We start from the raw sequence: 6,412 nt of genomic DNA on the forward strand, positions 1-6,412 counted from the left end.
CTGAGTGTAGGGTGGAAGGAAGAAGGGCTCCTGGTAAGTGCCAGGAGACCCAACTCAAACTAATTTAAGCCAAAAGAGGTATTTATTGCTGCACGTAGCTGAGAAGTCCGGGATAAGAGCTGCTTGCTGCTACAGCTGGATTCAGGGTACTAAAGATATCAGCAGAACTGTTTCCCTCCATCTGACGTGGCCCTGCAGTGCTGGCTTCACTCGCACTCTCCCTCTTGCCCGCGCTTCCCATGCTCCCAGCCCTCCGTGCCCCCATGTCCTCTCACTGGGGCCACAGGTAGCTGCAGTCACTACAGCTCCACATCCACATTCCAGTCCCGAGGGAAAAAAGCCAGTCACCCTAGGAAGCAGATGTTGTTATTTTTGCAATGAAGAAGCCTGAGGCCAAGAGAGAAGTCACTTGGGTAAGTCACATGGTGACAGCAAAACTCGAACCTGGATGTTTTCTTATGGAAGAGTTAATAAGGAGCTGCAGGGCTGCTTCTCAAGGGCACATTCAAACCCCAAAAGACAGCAGAATCAGTGACTGAACACCTACTCTGCTGGGACCTGTGCTAGGGGCCAAGGGCATAGCAAACCATGAGTTGCAATCCCAGCCTGCAGAGAGCTCATCATTCAGTAACAGAGACAGGCAAATAAAAGAATGGCCCTCACTGAATCTTTGATTTGTGCCAGACACCACGCTGGGTGCTTTATGTATATTTAATACATTTAATTGCACTACAATCATATGAGGTAGGTCCAATTTTCTTTCCTTTTGTTTCTTTTTTCTTTTTTTTTCTCTCTTTTCCTTTTCCTTTTCTTTTCTTTTTTTTTTTTTTTTTTTTTCTCACAGAGTCTCACTCTGTCACCCAGGCTGCTGGAGAGCAGTGGCAAGATCTTAGCTCACTGCAACCTCCACCTCCCAGGTTCAAGTGATTCTTGTGCTTCAGCCTCCCCAGTAGCTGGAATTACAGGTGCCTGCCACCACGCCTGGCTAATTTTTGTATTTTTAGTAGAGATGGAGTTTCACCATGTTTGCCAGCTTGGTCTCGAACTCCCGACCTCAAGTGACCTGCCCATCTCAGCCTGCTGAAGTGCTGGGATTACAGGCGTGAGCCACTGTGCCCAGCTGAGGTAGGTCCAGTGTTTATCTCCATTTTTCAGATAAGCAAAAGTGCCCTGTCCCAAATCATATACCCGGTAAGCAACGGGCCCAGGCAGCCTGACTTCAGGACCTTCACTCTTCACTATTACTCTGTTCTGACTTTCTCCTAACAAAGCAAAATATATATGGCTTAAGTGAGTCCATCCAAATTATGGGAGAGGTGAGAAGACAGGTGTTTCAGACTGGGGCTTTGCAGAGCACAGGGCAATCAGGGGTGTCTTCTTAGAGCAGAGTTCACTCATGGCAGGCTTGAGGATCAGGCACAGTTAGAGGACTTGAGAAAGCAGGGTTTGGGGTAGGGAGGTGCCTCACAGACAGAAGAAAATACATGAGCCAAAGCAAAAGGCATGTTCCTTTTAAAATCCTTTGATGTTCCCCATTGCTTACAGGATTGAGTGCAGACTTCTCTGCAAGACTTATTAGGCTGCTGGATCTGTCCCTGAGTGACCTTTTCCCACTACAGCCCAAACCCCCACTCTCTCCCTCCTGCCCCACCTAACTTGCAACCAGACACGCCCTTTCTTGCTATCAGGACTTTGAATACACTACTCTCTCTCTTCCAAGGATTACTGTCCCACCTTCTTCATTGGATAATACTTTGGGGCCCCTGCTGGGCCTCCTACCAGGCCGGCCAGAGCCCCCTATCACTTACCCTCATCCCAATACAACACATCATATTCTAACAGCCTAGGTATTTGTGTAGTAGATAAATAATAATAACAATAAGAAAAATCAAAACTGATTCTAGCTACTTACTCTGCCTTCAAGGAAGGGAGAAGGAATCATTTCAAGCCTAGGGGAAAATCCTTACCCATCTGATATTTATTTGTTCAGCAAATATTTACTGAACACCTACCATGTGCAAGGCACTGGGCTGAGTGTAAGATACTGTTTCTTCCCACTTCAAGAGCCTGGTGAGAGGAGGAAAGTAAGATTGTCATTTCCACGTTCTCTAGTTCTAAGCCACTGAATGGTGAGACCCCAAGCAGGTAGAGTAGAAGCCCATCCATGAGAGGGTTCCGAGCCAAGGGTATGGAGAGCCACACAGATCCGCTCAAGCAAGTGAGCAGGGTCTCTAAAGCAAGGGGGCCTGGCAACGTGTGGGATGGCTGGACTGTCGCGATGTAACCGCCCAATGGGTTCACCTTGCCTGCTGCCTAGACAGAGCTGATTTATCAAGACAGGGGAATTGCAATAGTGAAAGAGTAATTCACGCAGCGCCGGCTGTGCAGGAGACCAGAGTTTTATTATTACTCAAATCAGTCCCCCAGCATTCGAGGATCAGAGTTTTTAAAGATAGTCTGGTGGGTAGGGACTTGGGAAGTGGGGAGTACTGATTGGTCAGGTTGGAAATGGAATCACAGGGCGTCAAAGTGAGGTTTTCTTCCCTCCCTCCCTCTCTCCCTCCCTCTCTCCCTCCCTACTTCCTTCCTTCCTTCCTTCCTCTCTTTCTCTCTTTCTTTCTTTTTTTCAGAAGGACCCTCTCTCTGTGACCCAGGCTGGAGTGCTGGCTCACTGCACCCCATAGGTTCAAGTGATTCTCCTGCCTCAGCCTCCTGAGTAGCTGGGATTACAGGCGCCTGCCACTGCGCCCAGCTAATTTTTGTATTTTTAGTAGAGACGGGGTTTCACCATGTTGACCAGGCTGGTCTTGAATTCCTGACCTCGTGATCCACCTACCTCGGCCTCCCAAAGTGCTGGGATTACAGGCATGAGCCACCGCGCCCGCCCGGCAGAGGTTTTCTTAATGTCTTCTGTTCCTGGGTGAGATGGCAGAACTGGTTGGGCCAGATTATCTGGGTGGTGTCAGCTGATCCATCCAGGGCAATGTATGCAAAATATCTCAAGCACTGATTTTAGGTTTTACAGTAGTGACGTTACCCCCAGGAGCAATCTGGAGAGGGTCAGACTCTGGGAACCAGAGGCTGCATGATCCTAAACTGTAATTTCTCATCTTGTAGCTACTTTGTTAGTCCTACAAAGGCAGACTGGTCCCCAGGCAAGAAGGGGTCTTTTCAGGAAAGGGCTGTTGTCAATTTTGTTTCAGCGTCAAACCATGAACTGAATTCCTTCCCAAAGTTAGTTCGGCCTACACCCAGGAATGGACAAGGGCAGCTTAAGGGTTAGAAGCAAGATAGAGTCGGTTAGGTCTGATTTCTTTCACTGTCACAATTTCCTCAGTTATAATTTTGCAACGCCAGTTTCAGTGAGAGGTGATCAGTGAGGAAGGCCAGGTGGTGGGGAGAATCAGAACCTAAAATATGGTGCACAATATTTAATTTTAAATTCTTTGCATTGTAATATAAAACTCATATGCCAGTACAACTTTTAGGGAAGTCTCACACACGCACAGGTGCTTTGTATGAGTGATCTTGGAGGATGAGGATGGATCAAGGTCAAGGATAGTCCAGAGCAAGGTAAATGGAGAGAATTCTTCATGGGCAGGAACTTGGAGACGGAACCACAAGACTGGTCTCCTGAGAGGCTCTTGGAGAGGGTACTTGATAGGGGTATATGTCATTTTTATTTAAATATCTCAAAAGAGCATGATTTTTTCCAGATACCCTGACAGTTCCCCTGGTAGAGCACAGACAGAGAACACACGTTGGTGCTTCTTTGCAGTATCCCTAACTCATAACACAGTGCCTGGTGCAGAGGAAGCATTTCACACTTGCCAGATGCGTAGATGAATGGATTGATTGAAAAAATACAATCCAAACTCCATCCTACTGCCTTCAAAGCCCCATGATCTGGCCCCTGTCCAGTCTCCAGCTTCACCTCTTGGCCATCTTTCTGTTCCTCAGACACTGTGGTCCTTCTCACCCCAGGGCCTCTGCATTTCCTTTTCTTTGGTTGTGAACACTTGGCCCCCAGCTCTTTGGCTGCCTTCTTCCTATCCTAATTTCCCCAGATCTCCCCTCCCCAACCCTACCCTTGCTTGCTCAAGTCTTACAATATTGTGAGAGGCCTCACAATCACCACCTCCAGTCACTGACTATTAAATAGATCACACTGCTTTATTTCCATCAAAGCACTTCTGAGAATTGTGCTTGCTTGGTTGGAAGCACACGTGCCTATTAAAATGTAAGCTACCCTCAACACATATCACTTACATAGGTACACCCTGGAACGGAAACTCCAAAAGAGTAGGCATTTTATTTGTCCATCTTGTCCACTACTGTCTTTTATGCTAAATGTAATGCTTGGCATATTAGAGACAATGAATATTTATTAAATGGATGGATGAATGAATAAATGGTGAGTGTGGGCCATCCTGGGAAATTAGGCTAAAGGCGTGATTTTAAAACCCAGAAACCTGACTCTTATCCATTCTGAGAGGTTCAAGCTCAAAGACATAAGACTTGGCATCAAAATAGATGACTTGACCCTTCCCTGGAGATCTCCAACCAAATGACAGAGAAGTGTTGTTTCTGAGCTCTCACTTTGATGATACTGGGAGAGGAGATGCCCGGAACCTTCTTGCAGACCCCTGCCTTGACCCAGCTCTGAGGGAGCTTTATCCGCAGCACACCTCCACCCCCTCCCAACTGCCTTCTAGCCAGCCGGCTCCCAATGGTGATGTATGGAGATGACTTGATTTGACCTTGAAGGGAAGAAACAAATTAATGTGTCTCAAAATAAATTCCGGGAATCAGTGGCTGGCTTCTCCTCCAACCCCTCCCTTCAGTGCCTCACGGGTAGTGCATCATAATGTGAAAATCAATACTGTCTCTTAACTGAGCCAACATCTGGAACTGGCAGGAGGTGGGGCTGCCAGGAGGTGCCCCCCCACCCAATGTCCTGGGCCCAGGAGTTGTTAGAAGCAGTGGGAGTCTCAAGGCCTGCTGTGGGCCCAGCTCTCAGGTTGCTGAAAGCTGGCTGAGCAAACCCACCTGTCCCATAGCTGGAAGGCCTCCCAGGTATAAGCAGATGTGGGTTACCCTTGGGAAGGGGGAAGGGCAACCATGTGGGAGGGCATTGCCATTGCCGTTCTCTAAGGATGACTTGGATTTGGAGGGTGGGGCAAGAAAGACTCTAAGTCTCACTACCCAACTCAGCAATTCAATGTATATTTACTGAGCACTTGTGCTTGGCACTAAATTCAACTGGTATGCCCAGGTACAGTATGCCAGTGTTCAAATAATGAAATACCTCATTACCGCTTGGTGAATAGCACTGCCTGAGCCTCTCAGGACTCCCAGGATCCTAGCCTATATTAAGCATGTTTTCTTATTCTGATGCTTTGGCATTTGGATCCTGGCTAACCCTGGAGGGACTGCCTGTCCCAGGGCCAGCCAATTTCTGGAAATAGAAAAGGACTCTCTGGGAGAGGAGCACATTTTTCATATGCAAACCAAACCCTCCAGAGCTCAGACCCCAACCACCTTCTTTATTGTGCTTTTCAGCCCTGAGTCACTCTCCACCTGCCCTAATCACCCAGGGCCGGGAACCAGAGAACTAGAGAACAGCCCCCATGTCCCAGAGCCTGCTGCAGTTATTCACACGAGCCAATTCAAAACCTGCATGCCCTGCTTCACCCTTTCCTTCTCGCAGAAGCCATAATAAAGACTCTTGCTCACATTTTCTTCTTACTGCCTCTGCCTCCTGAGGGACCCTGGAATTTCCCTTTGTGGCTCCCCGTGGCGTGGGATGCCCCCACTTCTTAGAATCTTTGAGTATAACAAGCTATGTTTTCAATGGCAATCTCCTTTTCTCTTGTCCACACCTAAATAATGATAATGATAATACCTACAATTTCATTTTTTCCTATTTTTTTGAGACAATCTCGCTCTGTTGCCCAGACTGGAGTGCAGTGGTGCGATCTCGGCTCACTGCAACCTCCGCCCCCGAGGTTCAAGCAATTCTCCTGCCTCAGCCTCCTGAGTAACAGGGACTACAGATGTCCACCCCTAAACCCGACAAATTTTTGTATTTTTAGTAGAGACAGGGTTTCATCATATTGGTCAGGCTGGTCTCAAACTCCTGACCTCAGGTGATCCACCCACCTTAACCTCCCAAAGTGCTGGGATTACAGGCATGAGCCACCACACCTGGCTACAATTTCAAATATAGCCACAGCCCCCATCACCTCCAACTCCCTCTAAGAATCAACAGCTGAAGTGTTAATATCTCTTCAGCAGGAGGTTTGGACCAGTGGCTGTTCTGAAAGATCAGTGCCGTGTCCTACCAGTCAAAGATTTTGAATACCACACGAACACACACACGCGCGCGCACACACACAGACACACACTGGCC

The sequence above is a fragment of the Chlorocebus sabaeus genome, chromosome 11 (assembly GCF_047675955.1).
Source record: "Chlorocebus sabaeus isolate Y175 chromosome 11, mChlSab1.0.hap1, whole genome shotgun sequence".
Taxonomy (NCBI): Eukaryota; Metazoa; Chordata; class Mammalia; order Primates; family Cercopithecidae; genus Chlorocebus; species Chlorocebus sabaeus.